General features: G+C 47.0%; 20 non-coding genes across 20 annotated transcripts; all 20 read right to left on the bottom strand.

Annotated features, from left to right (window-relative positions):
- Positions 1–100: 100 nt before the first annotated feature.
- On the bottom strand, positions 101–264 carry LOC121196263. The gene has a single exon (XR_005895733.1). It is a non-coding gene; the product is annotated as a U1 spliceosomal RNA (small nuclear RNA).
- Positions 265–1,425: 1,161 nt separating this feature from the next.
- LOC121196108 lies at positions 1,426–1,540 on the bottom strand. Its single transcript, XR_005895587.1, has one exon. It is a non-coding gene; the product is annotated as a U5 spliceosomal RNA (small nuclear RNA).
- A 397-nt stretch (positions 1,541–1,937) lies between these two features.
- LOC121196589 lies at positions 1,938–2,128 on the bottom strand. The gene has a single exon (XR_005896037.1). It is a non-coding gene; the product is annotated as a U2 spliceosomal RNA (small nuclear RNA).
- A 577-nt stretch (positions 2,129–2,705) lies between these two features.
- On the bottom strand, positions 2,706–2,869 carry LOC121196262. The gene has a single exon (XR_005895732.1). It is a non-coding gene; the product is annotated as a U1 spliceosomal RNA (small nuclear RNA).
- A 1,161-nt stretch (positions 2,870–4,030) lies between these two features.
- On the bottom strand, positions 4,031–4,145 carry LOC121196107. The gene has a single exon (XR_005895586.1). It is a non-coding gene; the product is annotated as a U5 spliceosomal RNA (small nuclear RNA).
- Positions 4,146–4,542: 397 nt separating this feature from the next.
- On the bottom strand, positions 4,543–4,733 carry LOC121196658. The gene has a single exon (XR_005896102.1). It is a non-coding gene; the product is annotated as a U2 spliceosomal RNA (small nuclear RNA).
- Positions 4,734–5,310: 577 nt separating this feature from the next.
- Positions 5,311–5,474, bottom strand: LOC121196257. Its single transcript, XR_005895727.1, has one exon. It is a non-coding gene; the product is annotated as a U1 spliceosomal RNA (small nuclear RNA).
- Positions 5,475–6,636: 1,162 nt separating this feature from the next.
- LOC121196222 lies at positions 6,637–6,751 on the bottom strand. Its single transcript, XR_005895695.1, has one exon. It is a non-coding gene; the product is annotated as a U5 spliceosomal RNA (small nuclear RNA).
- Positions 6,752–7,141: 390 nt separating this feature from the next.
- Positions 7,142–7,332, bottom strand: LOC121196588. The gene has a single exon (XR_005896036.1). It is a non-coding gene; the product is annotated as a U2 spliceosomal RNA (small nuclear RNA).
- A 577-nt stretch (positions 7,333–7,909) lies between these two features.
- On the bottom strand, positions 7,910–8,073 carry LOC121196385. The gene has a single exon (XR_005895849.1). It is a non-coding gene; the product is annotated as a U1 spliceosomal RNA (small nuclear RNA).
- Positions 8,074–9,240: 1,167 nt separating this feature from the next.
- LOC121196106 lies at positions 9,241–9,355 on the bottom strand. The gene has a single exon (XR_005895585.1). It is a non-coding gene; the product is annotated as a U5 spliceosomal RNA (small nuclear RNA).
- Positions 9,356–9,749: 394 nt separating this feature from the next.
- On the bottom strand, positions 9,750–9,940 carry LOC121196698. The gene has a single exon (XR_005896138.1). It is a non-coding gene; the product is annotated as a U2 spliceosomal RNA (small nuclear RNA).
- Positions 9,941–10,517: 577 nt separating this feature from the next.
- On the bottom strand, positions 10,518–10,682 carry LOC121196417. Its single transcript, XR_005895880.1, has one exon. It is a non-coding gene; the product is annotated as a U1 spliceosomal RNA (small nuclear RNA).
- A 1,168-nt stretch (positions 10,683–11,850) lies between these two features.
- Positions 11,851–11,965, bottom strand: LOC121196104. Its single transcript, XR_005895583.1, has one exon. It is a non-coding gene; the product is annotated as a U5 spliceosomal RNA (small nuclear RNA).
- Positions 11,966–12,359: 394 nt separating this feature from the next.
- On the bottom strand, positions 12,360–12,550 carry LOC121196587. Its single transcript, XR_005896035.1, has one exon. It is a non-coding gene; the product is annotated as a U2 spliceosomal RNA (small nuclear RNA).
- Positions 12,551–13,127: 577 nt separating this feature from the next.
- Positions 13,128–13,291, bottom strand: LOC121196407. The gene has a single exon (XR_005895870.1). It is a non-coding gene; the product is annotated as a U1 spliceosomal RNA (small nuclear RNA).
- A 1,163-nt stretch (positions 13,292–14,454) lies between these two features.
- LOC121196103 lies at positions 14,455–14,569 on the bottom strand. The gene has a single exon (XR_005895582.1). It is a non-coding gene; the product is annotated as a U5 spliceosomal RNA (small nuclear RNA).
- A 394-nt stretch (positions 14,570–14,963) lies between these two features.
- LOC121196623 lies at positions 14,964–15,154 on the bottom strand. The gene has a single exon (XR_005896069.1). It is a non-coding gene; the product is annotated as a U2 spliceosomal RNA (small nuclear RNA).
- A 577-nt stretch (positions 15,155–15,731) lies between these two features.
- Positions 15,732–15,895, bottom strand: LOC121196424. Its single transcript, XR_005895886.1, has one exon. It is a non-coding gene; the product is annotated as a U1 spliceosomal RNA (small nuclear RNA).
- A 1,159-nt stretch (positions 15,896–17,054) lies between these two features.
- Positions 17,055–17,171, bottom strand: LOC121196155. Its single transcript, XR_005895632.1, has one exon. It is a non-coding gene; the product is annotated as a U5 spliceosomal RNA (small nuclear RNA).
- Between the last annotated feature and the right edge of the window lie 298 nt (positions 17,172–17,469).

The raw sequence follows: 17,469 nt of genomic DNA, 5'->3' as shown, positions 1-17,469 counted from the left end.
AACTCCAAATCAACAAAGCCACTTCACAAAATGGAGAGCCTTCAGCAGGTTAGCACATGGGCATTCCTGACACATTGTGTTTTCTTCTACACGCACGCAACAGGGGAGAGCGCGAACGCAGTCCCCCACTACCAGAAATTATGCAGTCGAGATTCCCACATTTGGGGAATTCGCAGGGGTCAGCACAGCCGGAGTGCAATGGCTGAGCCTCGCCCTGGGTGAACCACCTTGTTGATCATGGTATCTCCCCTGCCAGGTAAGTATGAGCTGCAGCTGGAAGAGAGCGGGTGGTGGTCACCAGGCACAGCGCTCTGGCTGACGGTGCCTACAATGCATAATCCCACATTTCAGCGCCTTGAGCATCAGCTCCCCTTTGTCTGTTACATTTATGGCTGAAAAGACACAAACACTGCTGCAAATAGGCTGCGGCGTGCGGCAAACGCGCTTTGTTGGATCTACCCATCATGCACTGCTCTGCCAAAAACAAAGGAACACTGTGTGAAATGCCACTAGTCAAGCTGTCTCTTGGGAAAGAAAGCAAAGGCCCACGTGGGACACTTTTCAAAACATTTGACTAAATGAACTAAACACTGACATGAACTACTAACATGTATTGACTCAGCGAAAACCTTGGAGCTGATCTGGACTTTCCTGTGGTTTCCTCTTGTCCTTGTAACAGCAGTAGCTCCTCCCTTCCTTGTCAATAATTGTGCAGAAATATCTGAGGGCTTCTTTCTTCCTAAATCATAAGCAAGTCCTGTCCAGTCCAACTGTTTCTGCTCCTGTTTGACTTCTAAACTTGTCTCTGGCTGTGTGTCCACTTACTGCAGCCTCTGACATCAGACTGTAGAATCTTGATACATCAAAGGCATCAAAGGACAAACACACGCTCACACATACCGGTACTTATATCTTTGTGAGGACACTCTCTGGCATAATGCTTTCCCTCGCCCTAACCTCTCTCTCTCTTAGCATCTCAGACCTATGTCAGTACCTGTGCCTCTGTCAAAGAATACAAAAAAAAAAAAACACTAGACCTGTACACACATAAAGTCATGTATTCATGTAGTCATCTGTGAATGTGTGTTTGATGAGTGCAAAGTGAAAATGCTGCATGAACCTTGTTTTTGTAAAAGCTTCTCTTGTTTCCTTTGCTTCTTACAACTGTATATTTTTCAAGCATCATCTGTCATATTGAAGAAATAAGTTCATTCAGTAGCGTTATTTCTTTTTTTACTGTCATCATGTACACTTTTCTTGTCTCGAAGACGGCAGCATCCCCACCAAAGCCTAAAAATAAAGTATACCAGCGAAATGACAACATCTAGCACACATTTCTTCCGCAAAGAAAGAGCAAAGTCGGACAGGGGAGCTCCCACTTGTGGCGCTCTATAAAGATGTTTGACTTTTCACCAACTCAAAAGGCTCAGCCATAAGGCCGAGCCAGCCAAAAATAACTTCAACTCATTGGTGTTCCTCTCCACGGAAGTCTTTAGTAAAAGGCGAAAGACTTGTGCGTTATGAAGAGAAACAAGAGTCAGAACAGGCCTGTCTCAGAGAGCAGCTGAGGACCCTAGTCGTCCCAGCTACCACCGTCGCGGTGCGCCTCCCTTGGCTTGCCGCGTGCTAAATCCCAGCCTCCCCTCCATTGCCTCCCCCCCAGCATCTCCAGCCTGAAAAATCCAGGCCTGGCTTTTACATGGACACTACAAAGTCTGGGAAACGATCAGGCGTCTTCAGGGAGTCCGCGACCAATCATCGTAGCTGAAGTGCACTGTGTTGTTGAGCGGGGTTCCCTGGGTGATATCAGTAAATCAACTGACTGGTTGTGCACAATTCACTTGATCAAAACTTAGCCGCATTTTCCTTCAGCCACTGTAAAAGTTTGACTCCTAACTAAACATGCGTGTCAGAGCTTGATTTTCTACAAAGCAAGAGAAAGGTGCACCGTTCCCGGCGGCACTGCAATGCCAGGTCGATGCGTGGAGTGAGCGGAGCAAGCTCCCTTTTCAGCTCCCTCTCCTAAAAATGGGTTTAATACGTTATCCCCATATAGGGGACATATCAGATATTAAACTGATAAGAACAGATACTACACTTGATCTTAGCCAAAAGGCCGAGAAGCGATGAGGCCCAAGCGTTTGACGTCCAAATCAAGCTCTTGGTACAACCGTCACTTGTCGCGGTGTCCCGTTTGTAAGCCAGCTTGTCAATTGCCGCCACTTAGCAACTCCGCCCATCTGTCTGCCGTGTACTTTTCCCTGCCGCTATACAAAGATGTTTGACCTTTCACCAACTCAAAAGGCTCAGCCATACGGCAAAGCCGGCCAAAAATAGCTTCAACTCATTGCTGTTCCACACCAAAACCTAGAAATAAAGCATACTAGAACAACATCTAGCACACATTTCTTCCACAAACAAGCGGCACAGTCGGACAGGAGAGCTCACACTTCATTTTGTCATGGAAAGGCCACGCCCGCTTCCCCAATTCCAATGGGAACACGGGGAATTGTCATGACTAAACACGCCACTCTGTAGCGTACGCCAGAGAGCTTCTGCAGAGCAACACTGCCGCTTTGTGGACAGACTGCAAAAGCTGACATGTAACTCCAAATCAACAAAGCCACTTCACAAAATGGAGAGCCTTCAGCAGGTTAGCACATGGGCATTCCTGACACATTGTGTTTTCTTCTACACGCACGCAACAGGGGAGAGCGCGAACGCAGTCCCCCACTACCAGAAATTATGCAGTCGAGATTCCCACATTTGGGGAATTCGCAGGGGTCAGCACAGCCGGAGTGCAATGGCTGAGCCTCGCCCTGGGTGAACCACCTTGTTGATCATGGTATCTCCCCTGCCAGGTAAGTATGAGCTGCAGCTGGAAGAGAGCGGGTGGTGGTCACCAGGCACAGCGCTCTGGCTGACGGTGCCTACAATGCATAATCCCACATTTCAGCGCCTTGAGCATCAGCTCCCCTTTGTCTGTTACATTTATGGCTGAAAAGACACAAACACTGCTGCAAATAGGCTGCGGCGTGCGGCAAACGCGCTTTGTTGGATCTACCCATCATGCACTGCTCTGCCAAAAACAAAGGAACACTGTGTGAAATGCCACTAGTCAAGCTGTCTCTTGGGAAAGAAAGCAAAGGCCCACGTGGGACACTTTTCAAAACATTTGACTAAATGAACTAAACACTGACATGAACTACTAACATGTATCGACTCAGCGAAAACCTTGGAGCTGATCTGGACTTTCCTGTGGTTTCCTCTTGTCCTTGTAACAGCAGTAGCTCCTCCCTTCCTTGTCAATAATTGTGCAGAAATATCTGAGGGCTTCTTTCTTCCTAAATCATAAGCAAGTCCTGTCCAGTCCAACTGTTTCTGCTCCTGTTTGACTTCTAAACTTGTCTCTGGCTGTGTGTCCACTTACTGCAGCCTCTGACATCAGACTGTAGAATCTTGATACATCAAAGGCATCAAAGGACAAACACACGCTCACACATACCGGTACTTATATCTTTGTGAGGACACTCTCTGGCATAATGCTTTCCCTCGCCCTAACCTCTCTCTCTCTTAGCATCTCAGACCTATGTCAGTACCTGTGCCTCTGTCAAAGAATACAAAAAAAAAAAAACACTAGACCTGTACACACATAAAGTCATGTATTCATGTAGTCATCTGTGAATGTGTGTTTGATGAGTGCAAAGTGAAAATGCTGCATGAACCTTGTTTTTGTAAAAGCTTCTCTTGTTTCCTTTGCTTCTTACAACTGTATATTTTTCAAGCATCATCTGTCATATTGAAGAAATAAGTTCATTCAGTAGCGTTATTTCTTTTTTTACTGTCATCATGTACACTTTTCTTGTCTCGAAGACGGCAGCATCCCCACCAAAGCCTAAAAATAAAGTATACCAGCGAAATGACAACATCTAGGACACATTTCTTCCGCAAAGAAAGAGCAAAGTCGGACAGGGGAGCTCCCACTTGTGGCGCTCTATAAAGATGTTTGATTTTTCACCAACTCAAAAGGCTCAGCCATAAGGCCGAGCCAGCCAAAAATAACTTCAACTCATTGGTGTTCCTCTCCACGGAAGTCTTTAGTAAAAGGCGAAAGACTTGTGCGTTATGAAGAGAAACAAGAGTCAGAACAGGCCTGTCTCAGAGAGCAGCTGAGGACCCTAGTCGTCCCAGCTACCACCGTCGCGGTGCGCCTCCCTTGGCTTGCCGCGTGCTAAATCCCAGCCTCCCCTCCATTGCCTCCCCCCCAGCATCTCCAGCCTGAAAAATCCAGGCCTGGCTTTTACATGGACACTACAAAGTCTGGGAAACGATCAGGCGTCTTCAGGGAGTCCGCGACCAATCATCGTAGCTGAAGTGCACTGTGTTGTTGAGCGGGGTTCCCTGGGTGATATCAGTAAATCAACTGACTGGTTGTGCACAATTCACTTGATCAAAACTTAGCCGCATTTTCCTTCAGCCACTGTAAAAGTTTGACTCCTAACTAAACATGCGTGTCAGAGCTTGATTTTCTACAAAGCAAGAGAAAGGTGCACCGTTCCCGGCGGCACTGCAATGCCAGGTCGATGCGTGGAGTGAGCGGAGCAAGCTCCCTTTTCAGCTCCCTCTCCTAAAAATGGGTTAAATACGTTATCCCCATATAGGGGACATATCAGATATTAAACTGATAAGAACAGATACTACACTTGATCTTAGCCAAAAGGCCGAGAAGCGATGAGGCCCAAGCGTTTGACGTCCAAATCAAGCTCTTGGTACAACCGTCACTTGTCGCGGTGTCCCGTTTGTAAGCCAGCTTGTCAATTGCCGCCACTTAGCAACTCCGCCCATCTGTCTGCCGTGTACTTTTCCCTGCCGCTATACAAAGATGTTTGACCTTTCACCAACTCAAAAGGCTCAGCCATACGGCAAAGCCGGCCAAAAATAGCTTCAACTCATTGCTGTTCCACACCAAAACCTAGAAATAAAGCATACTAGAACAACATCTAGCACACATTTCTTCCACAAACAAGCGGCACAGTCGGACAGGAGAGCTCACACTTCATTTTGTCATGGAAAGGCCACGCCCGCTTCCCCAATTCCAATGGGAACACGGGGAATTGTCATGACTAAACACGCCACTCTGTAGCGTACGCCAGAGAGCTTCTGCAGAGCAACACTGCCGCTTTGTGGACAGACTGCAAAAGCTGACATGTAACTCCAAATCAACAAAGCCACTTCACAAAATGGAGAGCCTTCAGCAGGTTAGCACATGGGCATTCCTGACACATTGTGTTTTCTTCTACACGCACGCAACAGGGGAGAGCGCGAACGCAGTCCCCCACTACCAGAAATTATGCAGTCGAGATTCCCACATTTGGGGAATTCGCAGGGGTCAGCACAGCCGGAGTGCAATGGCTGAGCCTCGCCCTGGGTGAACCACCTTGTTGATCATGGTATCTCCCCTGCCAGGTAAGTATGAGCTGCAGCTGGAAGAGAGCGGGTGGTGGTCACCAGGCACAGCGCTCTGGCTGACGGTGCCTACAATGCATAATCCCACATTTCAGCGCCTTGAGCATCAGCTCCCCTTTGTCTGTTACATTTATGGCTGAAAAGACACAAACACTGCTGCAAATAGGCTGCGGCGTGCGGCAAACGCGCTTTGTTGGATCTACCCATCATGCACTGCTCTGCCAAAAACAAAGGAACACTGTGTGAAATGCCACTAGTCAAGCTGTCTCTTGGGAAAGAAAGCAAAGGCCCACGTGGGACACTTTTCAAAACATTTGACTAAATGAACTAAACACTGACATGAACTACTAACATGTATCGACTCAGCGAAAACCTTGGAGCTGATCTGGACTTTCCTGTGGTTTCCTCTTGTCCTTGTAACAGCAGTAGCTCCTCCCTTCCTTGTCAATAATTGTGCAGAAATATCTGAGGGCTTCTTTCTTCCTAAATCATAAGCAAGTCCTGTCCAGTCCAACTGTTTCTGCTCCTGTTTGACTTCTAAACTTGTCTCTGGCTGTGTGTCCACTTACTGCAGCCTCTGACATCAGACTGTAGAATCTTGATACATCAAAGGCATCAAAGGACAAACACACGCTCACACATACCGGTACTTATATCTTTGTGAGGACACTCTCTGGCATAATGCTTTCCCTCGCCCTAACCTCTCTCTCTCTTAGCATCTCAGACCTATGTCAGTACCTGTGCCTCTGTCAAAGAATACAAAAAAAAAAAAAACACTAGACCTGTACACACATAAAGTCATGTATTCATGTAGTCATCTGTGAATGTGTGTTTGATGAGTGCAAAGTGAAAATGCTGCATGAACCTTGTTTTTGTAAAAGCTTCTCTTGTTTCCTTTGCTTCTTACAACTGTATATTTTTCAAGCATCATCTGTCATATTGAAGAAATAAGTTCATTCAGTAGCGTTATTTCTTTTTTTACTGTCATCATGTACACTTTTCTTGTCTCAAAGACGGCAGCATCCCCACCAAAGCCTAAAAATAAAGTATACCAGCGAAATGACAACATCTAGCACACATTTCTTCCGCAAAGAAAGAGCAAAGTCGGACAGGGGAGCTCCCACTTGTGGCGCTCTATAAAGATGTTTGACTTTTCACCAACTCAAAAAGCTCAGCCATAAGGCCGAGGCAGCCAAAAATAACTTCAACTCATTGGTGTTCCTCTCCACGGAAGTCTTTAGTAAAAGGCGAAAGACTTGTGCGTTATGAAGAAAAACAAGAGTCAGAACAGGCCTGTCTCAGAGAGCAGCTGAGGACCCTAGTCGTCCCAGCTACCACCGTCGCGGTGCGCCTCCCTTGGCTTGCCGCGTGCTAAATCCCAGCCTCCCCTCCATGCCCCACCACCTCCAGCCTGAAAAATCCAGGCCTGGCTTTTACATGGAGACTACAAAGTCTGGGAAACGATCAGGCGTCTTCAGGGAGTCCGCGACCAATCATCGTAGCTGAAGTGCACTGTGTTGTTGAGCGGGGTTCCCTGGGTGATATCAGTAAATCAACTGACTGGTTGTGCACAATTCACTTGATAAAAACTTAGCCGCATTTTCCTTCAGCCACTGTAAAAGTTTGACTCCTAACTAAACATGCGTGTCAGAGCTTGATTTTCTACAAAGCAAGAGAAAGGTGCACCGTTCCCGGCGGCACTGCAATGCCAGGTCGATGCGTGGAGTGAGCGGAGCAAGCTCCCTTTTCAGCTCCCTCTCCTAAAAATGGGTTTAATACGTTATCCCCATATAGGGGACATATCAGATATTAAACTGATAAGAACAGATACTACACTTGATCTTAGCCAAAAGGCCGAGAAGCGATGAGGCCCAAGCGTTTGACGTCCAAATCAAGCTCTTGGTACAACCGTCACTTGTCGCGGTGTCCCGTTTGTAAGCCAGCTTATCGATTGCCGCCACTTAGCAACTCCGCCCATCTGTCTGCCGTGTACTTTTCCCTGCCGCTATACAAAGATGTTTGACCTTTCACCAACTCAAAAGGCTCAGCCATACGGCAAAGCCGGCCAAAAATAGCTTCAACTCATTGCTGTTCCACACCAAAGCCTAGAAATAAAGCATACTAGAACAACATCTAGCACACATTTCTTCCACAAACAAGCAGCACAGTCGGACAGGAGAGCTCACACTTCATTTTGTCATGGAAAGGCCACGCCCACTTCCCCAATTCCAACGGGAACACGGGGAATTGTCATGACTAAACACGCCACTCTGTAGCGCACGCCAGAGAGCTTCTGCAGAGCAACACTGCCGCTTTGTGGACAGACTGCAAAAGCTGACATGTAACTCCAAATCAACAAAGCCACTTCACAAAACGGAGAGTCTTCAACAGGTTAGCGCATGGGCATTCCTGACACATTGTGTTTTCTTCTACACGCACGCAACAGGGGAGAGCGCGAACGCAGTCCCCCACTACCAGAAATTATGCAGTCGAGATTCCCACATTTGGGGAATTCGCAGGGGTCAGCACAGCCGGAGTGCAATGACTGAGCCTCGCCCTGGGTGAACCACCTTGTTGATCATGGTATCTCCCCTGCCAGGTAAGTATGAGCTGCAGCTGGAAGAGAGCGGGTGGTGGTCACCAGGCACCGCGCTCTGGCTGACGGTGCCTACAATGCATAATCCCACATTTCAGCGCCTTGAGCATCAGCTCCCCTTTGTCTGTTACATTTATGGCTGAAAAGACACAAACACTGCTGCAAATAGGCTGCGGCGTGCGGCAAACGCGCTTTGTTGGATCTACCCATCATGCACTGCTCTGCCAAAAACAAAGGAACACTGTGTGAAATGCCACTAGTCAAGCTGTCTCTTGGGAAAGAAAGCAAAGGCCCACGTGGGACACTTTTCAAAACATTTGACTAAATGAACTAAACACTGACATGAACTACTAACATGTATTGACTCAGCGAAAACCTTGGAGCTGATCTGGACTTTCCTGTGGTTTCCTCTTGTCCTTGTAACAGCAGTAGCTCCTCCCTTCCTTGTCAATAATTGTGCAGAAATATCTGAGGGCTTCTTTCTTCCTAAATCATAAGCAAGTCCTGTCCAGTCCAACTGTTTCTGCTCCTGTTTGACTTCTGAACTTGTCTCTGGCTGTGTGTCCACTTACTGCAGCCTCTGACATCAAACTGTAGAATCTTGATACATCAAAGGCATCAAAGGACAAACACACGCTCACACATACCGGTACTTATATCTTTGTGAGGACACTCTCTGGCATAATGCTTTCCCTCGCCCTAACCTCTCTCTCTCTTAGCATCTCAGACCTATGTCAGTACCAGTGCCTCTGTCAAAGAATACAAAAAAAAAAAAAAAAAAACACTAGACCTGTACACACATAAAGTCATGTATTCATGTAGTCATCTGTGAATGTGTGTTTGATGAGTGCAAAGTGAAAATGCTGCATGAACCTTGTTTTTGTAAAAGCTTCTCTTGTTTCCTTTGCTTCTTACAACTGTATATTTTTCAAGCATCATCTGTCATATTGAAGAAATAAGTTCATTCAGTAGCGTTATTTCTTTTTTTACTGTCATCATGTACACTTTTCTTGTCTCAAAGACACCAGCATCCCCACCAAAGCCTAAAAATAAAGTATACCAGCGAAATGACAACATCTAGCACACATTTCTTCCGCAAAGAAAGAGCAAAGTCGGACAGGGGAGCTCCCACTTGTGGCGCTCTATAAAGATGTTTGACTTTTCACCAACTCAAAAGGCTCAGCCATAAGGCCGAGCCAGCCAAAAATAACTTCAACTCATTGGTGTTCCTCTCCACGGAAGTCTTTAGTAAAAGGCGAAAGACTTGTGCGTTATGAAGAGAAACAAGAGTCAGAACAGGCCTGTCTCAGAGAGCAGCTGAGGACCCTAGTCGTCCCAGCTACCACCGTCGCGGTGTGCCTCCCTTGGCTTGCCGCGTGCTAAATCCCAGCCTCCCCTCCATTGCCCCCCCAGCATCTCCAGCCTGAAAAATCCAGGCCTGGCTTTTACATGGAGACTACAAAGTCTGGGAAACGATCAGGCGTCTTCAGGGAGTCCGCGACCAATCATCGTAGCTGAAGTGCACTGTGTTGTTGAGCGGGGTTCCCTGGGTGATATCAGTAAATCAACTGACTGGTTGTGCACAATTCACTTGATAAAAACTTAGCCGCATTTTCCTTCAGCCACTGTAAAAGTTTGACTCCTAACTAAACATGCGTGTCAGAGCTTGATTTTCTACAAAGCAAGAGAAAGGTGCACCGTTCCCGGCGGCACTGCAATGCCAGGTCGATGCGTGGAGTGAGCGGAGCAAGCTCCCTTTTCAGCTCCCTCTCCTAAAAATGGGTTTAATACGTTATCCCCATATAGGGGACATAACAGGTATTAAACTGATAAGAACAGATACTAGACTTGATCTTAGCCAAAAGGCCGAGAAGCGATGAGGCCCAAGCGTTTGACGTCCAAATCAAGCTCTTGGTACAACCGTCACTTGTCGCGGTGTCCCGTTTGTAAGCCAGCTTATCGATTGCCGCCACTTAGCAACTCCGCCCATCTGTCTGCCGTGTACTTTTCCCTGCCGCTATACAAAGATGTTTGACCTTTCACCAACTCAAAAGGCTCAGCCATACGGCAAAGCCGGCCAAAAATAGCTTCAACTCATTGCTGTTCCACACCAAAGCCTAGAAATAAAGCATACTAGAAGAACATCTAGCACACATTTCTTCCACAAACAAGCAGCACAGTCGGACAGGAGAGCTCACACTTCATTTTGTCATGGAAAGGCCACGCCCACTTCCCCAATTCCAACGGGAACACGGGGAATTGTCATGACTAAACACGCCACTCTGTAGCGCACGCCAGAGAGCTTCTGCAGAGCAACACTGCCGCTTTGTGGACAGACTGCAAAAGCTGACATGTAACTCCAAATCAACAAAGCCACTTCACAAAACGGAGAGTCTTCAACAGGTTAGCGCATGGGCATTCCTGACACATTGTGTTTTCTTCTACACGCACGCAACAGGGGAGAGCGCGAACGCAGTCCCCCACTACCAGAAATTATGCAGTCGAGATTCCCACATTTGGGGGAATTCGCAGGGGTCAGCACAGCCGGAGTGCAATGACTGAGCCTCGCCCTGGGTGAACCACCTTGTTGATCATGGTATCTCCCCTGCCAGGTAAGTATGAGCTGCAGCTGGAAGAGAGCGGGTGGTGGTCACCAGGCACCGCGCTCTGGCTGACGGTGCCTACAATGCATAATCCCACATTTCAGCGCCTTGAGCATCAGCTCCCCTTTGTCTGTTACATTTATGGCTGAAAAGACACAAACACTGCTGCAAATAGGCTGCGGCGTGCGGCAAACGCGCTTTGTTGGATCTACCCATCATGCACTGCTCTGCCAAAAACAAAGGAACACTGTGTGAAATGCCACTAGTCAAGCTGTCTCTTGGGAAAGAAAGCAAAGGCCCACGTGGGACACTTTTCAAAACATTTGACTAAATGAACTAAACACTGACATGAACTACTAACATGTATTGACTCAGCGAAAACCTTGGAGCTGATCTGGACTTTCCTGTGGTTTCCTCTTGTCCTTGTAACAGCAGTAGCTCCTCCCTTCCTTGTCAATAATTGTGCAGAAATATCTGAGGGCTTCTTTCTTCCTAAATCATAAGCAAGTCCTGTCCAGTCCAACTGTTTCTGCTCCTGTTTGACTTCTGAACTTGTCTCTGGCTGTGTGTCCACTTACTGCAGCCTCTGACATCAAACTGTAGAATCTTGATACATCAAAGGCATCAAAGGACAAACACACGCTCACACATACCGGTACTTATATCTTTGTGAGGACACTCTCTGGCATAATGCTTTCCCTCGCCCTAACCTCTCTCTCTCTTAGCATCTCAGACCTATGTCAGTACCAGTGCCTCTGTCAAAGAATACAAAAAAAAAAAAAAAAAAAACACTAGACCTGTACACACATAAAGTCATGTATTCATGTAGTCATCTGTGAATGTGTGTTTGATGAGTGCAAAGTGAAAATGCTGCATGAACCTTGTTTTTGTAAAAGCTTCTCTTGTTTCCTTTGCTTCTTACAACTGTATATTTTTCAAGCATCATCTGTCATATTGAAGAAATAAGTTCATTCAGTAGCGTTATTTCTTTTTTTACTGTCATCATGTACACTTTTCTTGTCTCAAAGACACCAGCATCCCCACCAAAGCCTAAAAATAAAGTATACCAGCGAAATGACAACATCTAGCACACATTTCTTCCGCAAAGAAAGAGCAAAGTCGGACAGGGGAGCTCCCACTTGTGGCGCTCTATAAAGATGTTTGACTTTTCACCAACTCAAAAGGCTCAGCCATAAGGCCGAGCCAGCCAAAAATAACTTCAACTCATTGGTGTTCCTCTCCACGGAAGTCTTTAGTAAAAGGCGAAAGACTTGTGCGTTATGAAGAGAAACAAGAGTCAGAACAGGCCTGTCTCAGAGAGCAGCTGAGGACCCTAGTCGTCCCAGCTACCACCGTCGCGGTGTGCCTCCCTTGGCTTGCCGCGTGCTAAATCCCAGCCTCCCCTCCATTGCCCCCCCAGCATCTCCAGCCTGAAAAATCCAGGCCTGGCTTTTACATGGAGACTACAAAGTCTGGGAAACGATCAGGCGTCTTCAGGGAGTCCGCGACCAATCATCGTAGCTGAAGTGCACTGTGTTGTTGAGCGGGGTTCCCTGGGTGATATCAGTAAATCAACTGACTGGTTGTGCACAATTCACTTGATAAAAACTTAGCCGCATTTTCCTTCAGCCACTGTAAAAGTTTGACTCCTAACTAAACATGCGTGTCAGAGCTTGATTTTCTACAAAGCAAGAGAAAGGTGCACCGTTCCCGGCGGCACTGCAATGCCAGGTCGATGCGTGGAGTGAGCGGAGCAAGCTCCCTTTTCAGCTCCCTCTCCTAAAAATGGGTTTAATACGTTATCCCCATATAGGGGACATATCAGATATTAAACTGATAAGAACAGATACTACACTTGATCTTAGCCAAAAGGCCGAGAAGCGATGAGGCCCAAGCGTTTGACGTCCAAATCAAGCTCTTGGTACAACCGTCACTTGTCGCGGTGTCCCGTTTGTAAGCCAGCTTATCGATTGCCGCCACTTAGCAACTCCGCCCATCTGTCTGCCGTGTACTTTTCCCTGCCGCTATACAAAGATGTTTGACCTTTCACCAACTCAAAAGGCTCAGCCATACGGCAAAGCCGGCCAAAAATAGCTTCAACTCATTGCTGTTCCACACCAAAGCCTAGAAATAAAGCATACTAGAAGAACATCTAGCACACATTTCTTCCACAAACAAGCAGCACAGTCGGACAGGAAAACTCACACTTCATTTTGTCATGGAAAGGCCACGCCCACTTCCCCAATTCCAACGGGAACACGGGGAATTGTCATGACTAAACACGCCACTCTGTAGCGCACGCCAGAGAGCTTCTGCAGAGCAACACTGCCGCTTTGTGGACAGACTGCAAAAGCTGACATGTAACTCCAAATCAACAAAGCCACTTCACAAAACGGAGAGCCTTCAGCAGGTTAGCACATGGGCATTCCTGACACATTGTGTTTTCTTCTACACGCACGCAACAGGGGAGAGCGCGAACGCAGTCCCCCACTACCAGAAATTATGCAGTCGAGATTCCCACATTTGGGGAATTCGCAGGGGTCAGCACAGCCGGAGTGCAAAGACTGAGCCTCGCCCTGGGTGAACCACCTTGTTGATCATGGTATCTCCCCTGCCAGGTAAGTATGAGCTGCAGCTGGAAGAGAGCGGGTGGTGGTCACCAGGCACCGCGCTCTGGCTGACGGTGCCTACAATGCATAATCCCACATTTCAGCGCCTTGAGCATCAGCTCCCCTTTGTCTGTTACATTTATGGCTGAAAAGACACAAACACTGCTGCAAATAGGCTGCGGCGTGCGGCAAACGCGCTTTGTTGGATCTACCCATCATGCACTGCTCTGCCAAAAACAAAGGAACACTGTGTGAAATGCCACTAGTCAAGCTGTCTCTTGGGAAAGAAAGCAAAGGCCCACGTGGGACACTTTTCAAAACATTTGACTAAATGAACTAAACACTGACATGAACTACTAACATGTATTGACTCAGCGAAAACCTTGGAGCTGATCTGGACTTTCCTGTGGTTTCCTCTTGTCCTTGTAACAGCAGTAGCTCCTCCCTTCCTTGTCAATAATTGTGCAGAAATATCTGAGGGCTTCTTTCTTCCTAAATCATAAGCAAGTCCTGTCCAGTCCAACTGTTTCTGCTCCTGTTTGACTTCTGAACTTGTCTCTGGCTGTGTGTCCACTTACTGCAGCCTCTGACATCAGACTGTAGAATCTTGATACATCAAAGGCATCAAAGGACAAACACACGCTCACACATACCGGTACTTATATCTTTGTGAGGACACTCTCTGGCATAATGCTTTCCCTCGCCCTAACCTCTCTCTCTCTTAGCATCTCAGACCTATGTCAGTACCAGTGCCTCTGTCAAAGAATACAAAAAAAAAAAAAAACACTAGACCTGTACACACATAAAGTCATGTATTCATGTAGTCATCTGTGAATGTGTGTTTGATGAGTGCAAAGTGAAAATGCTGCATGAACCTTGTTTTTGTAAAAGCTTCTCTTGTTTCCTTTGCTTCTTACAACTGTATATTTTTCAAGCATCATCTGTCATATTGAAGAAATAAGTTCATTCAGTAGCGTTATTTCTTTTTTTACTGTCATCATGTACACTTTTCTTGTCTCAAAGACACCAGCATCCCCACCAAAGCCTAAAAATAAAGTATACCAGCAAAATGACAACATCTAGCACATATTTCTTCCGCAAAGAAAGAGCAAAGTCGGACAGGGGAGCTCCCACTTGTGGCGCTCTATAAAGATGTTTGACTTTTCACCAACTCAAAAGGCTCAGCCATAAGGCCGAGCCAGCCAAAAATAACTTCAACTCATTGGTGTTCCTCTCCACGGAAGTCTTTAGTAAAAGGCGAAAGACTTGTGCGTTATGAAGAGAAACAAGAGTCAGAACAGGCCTGTCTCAGAGAGCAGCTGAGGACCCTAGTCGTCCCAGCTACCACCGTCGCGGTGTGCCTCCCTTGGCTTGCCGCGTGCTAAATCCCAGCCTCCCCTCCATTGCCCCCCCAGCATCTCCAGCCTGAAAAATCCAGGCCTGGCTTTTACATGGAGACTACAAAGTCTGGGAAACGATCAGGCGTCTTCAGGGAGTCCGCGACCAATCATCGTAGCTGAAGTGCACTGTGTTGTTGAGCGGGGTTCCCTGGGTGATATCAGTAAATCAACTGACTGGTTGTGCACAATTCACTTGATAAAAACTTAGCCGCATTTTCCTTCAGCCACTGTAAAAGTTTGACTCCTAACTAAACATGCGTGTCAGAGCTTGATTTTCTACAAAGCAAGAGAAAGGTGCACCGTTCCCGGCAGCACTGCAATGCCAGGTCGATGCGTGGAGTGAGCGGAGCAAGCTCCCTTTTCAGCTCCCTCTCCTAAAAATGGGTTTAATACGTTATCCCCATATAGGGGACATATCAGATATTAAACTGATAAGAACAGATACTACACTTGATCTTAGCCAAAAGGCCGAGAAGCGATGAGGCCCAAGCGTTTGACGTCCAAATCAAGCTCTTGGTACAACCGTCACTTGTCGCGGTGTCCCGTTTGTAAGCCAGCTTATCGATTGCCGCCACTTAGCAACTCCGCCCATCTGTCTGCCGTGTACTTTTCCCTGCCGCTATACAAAGATGTTTGACCTTTCACCAACTCAAAAGGCTCAGCCATACGGCAAAGCCGGCCAAAAATAGCTTCAACTCATTGCTGTTCCACACCAAAGCCTAGAAATAAAGCATACTAGAACAACATCTAGCACACATTTCTTCCACAAACAAGCAGCACAGTCGGACAGGAGAGCTCACACTTCATTTTGTCATGGAAAGGCCACGCCCACTTCCCCAATTCCAACGGGAACACGGGGAATTGTCATGACTAAACACGCCACTCTGTAGCGCACGCCAGAGAGCTTCTGCAGAGCAACACTGCCGCTTTGTGGACAGACTGCAAAAGCTGACATGTAACTCCAAATCAACAAAGCCACTTCACAAAACGGAGAGTCTTCAACAGGTTAGCGCATGGGCATTCCTGACACATTGTGTTTTCTTCTACACGCACGCAACAGGGGAGAGCGCGAACGCAGTCCCCCACTACCAGAAATTATGCAGTCGAGATTCCCACATTTGGGGAGTTCGCAGGGGTCAACACAGCCGGAGTGCAATGACTGAGCCTCGCCCTGGGTGAACCACCTTGTTGATCATGGTATCTCCCCTGCCAGGTAAGTATGAGCTGCAGCTGGAAGAGAGCGGGTGGTGGTCACCAGGCACCGCGCTCTGGCTGACGGTGCCTACAATGCATAATCCCACATTTCAGCGCCTTGAGCATCAGCTCCCCTTTGTCTGTTACATTTATGGCTGAAAAGACACAAACACTGCTGCAAATAGGCTGCGGCGTGCGGCAAACGCGCTTTGTTGGATCTACCCATCATGCACTGCTCTGCCAAAAACAAAGGAACACTGTGTGAAATGCCACTAGTCAAGCTGTCTCTTGGGAAAGAAAGCAAAGGCCCACGTGGGACACTTTTCAAAACATTTGACTAAATGAACTAAACACTGACATGAACTACTAACATGTATTGACTCAGCGAAAACCTTGGAGCTGATCTGGACTTTCCTGTGGTTTCCTCTTGTCCTTGTAACAGCACTAGCTCCTCCCTTCCTTGTCAATAATTGTGCAGAAATATCTGAGGGCTTCTTTCTTCCTAAATCATAAGCAAGTCCTGTCCAGTCCAACTGTTTCTGCTCCTGTTTGACTTCTGAACTTGTCTCTGGCTGTGTGTCCACTTACTGCAGCCTCTGACATCAGACTGTAGAATCTTGATACATCAAAGGCATCAAAGGACAAACACACGCTCACACATACCGGTACTTATATCTTTGTGAGGACACTCTCTGGCATAATGCTTTCCCTCGCCCTAACCTCTCTCTCTCTTAGCATCTCAGACCTATGTCAGTACCTGTGCCTCTGTCAAAGAATACAAAAAAAAAAAAACACTAGACCTGTACACACATAAAGTCATGTATTCATGTAGTCATCTGTGAATGTGTGTTTGATGAGTGCAAAGTGAAAATGCTGCATGAACCTTGTTTTTGTAAAAGCTTCTCTTGTTTCCTTTGCTTCTTACAACTGTATATTTTTCAAGCATCATCTGTCATATTGAAGAAATAAGTTCATTCAGTAGCGTTATTTCTTTTTTTACTGTCATCATGTACACTTTTCTTGTCTCGAAGACGGCAGCATCCCCACCAAAGCCTAAAAATAAAGTATACCAGCGAAATGACAACATCTAGCACACATTTCTTCCGCAAAGAAAGAGCAAAGTCGGACAGGGGAGCTCCCACTTGTGGCGCTCTATAAAGATGTTTGACTTTTCACCAACTCAAAAGGCTCAGCTATAAGGCCGAGCCAGCCAAAAATAACTTCAACTCATTGGTGTTCCTCTCCACGGAAGTCTTTAGTAAAAGGCGAAAGACTTGTGCGTTATGAAGAGAAACAAGAGTCAGAACAGGCCTGTCTCAGAGAGCAGCTGAGGACCCTAGTCGTCCCAGCTACCACCGTCGCGGTGTGCCTCCCTTGGCTTGCCGCGTGCTAAATCCCAGCCTCCCCTCCATTGCCCCCCCAGCATCTCCAGCCTGAAAAATCCAGGCCTGGCTTTTACATGGAGACTACAAAGTCTGGGAAACGATCAGGCGTCTTCAGGGAGTCCGCGACCAATCATCGTAGCTGAAGTGCACTGTGTTGTTGAGCGGGGTTCCCTGGGTGATATCAGTAAATCAACTGACTGGTTGTGCACAATTCAC

This window comes from Toxotes jaculatrix, chromosome 16 (genome assembly GCF_017976425.1).
Source record: "Toxotes jaculatrix isolate fToxJac2 chromosome 16, fToxJac2.pri, whole genome shotgun sequence".
Taxonomy (NCBI): domain Eukaryota; kingdom Metazoa; phylum Chordata; class Actinopteri; family Toxotidae; genus Toxotes; species Toxotes jaculatrix.
This window is presented reverse-complemented; position numbering and strand designations above follow the sequence as displayed.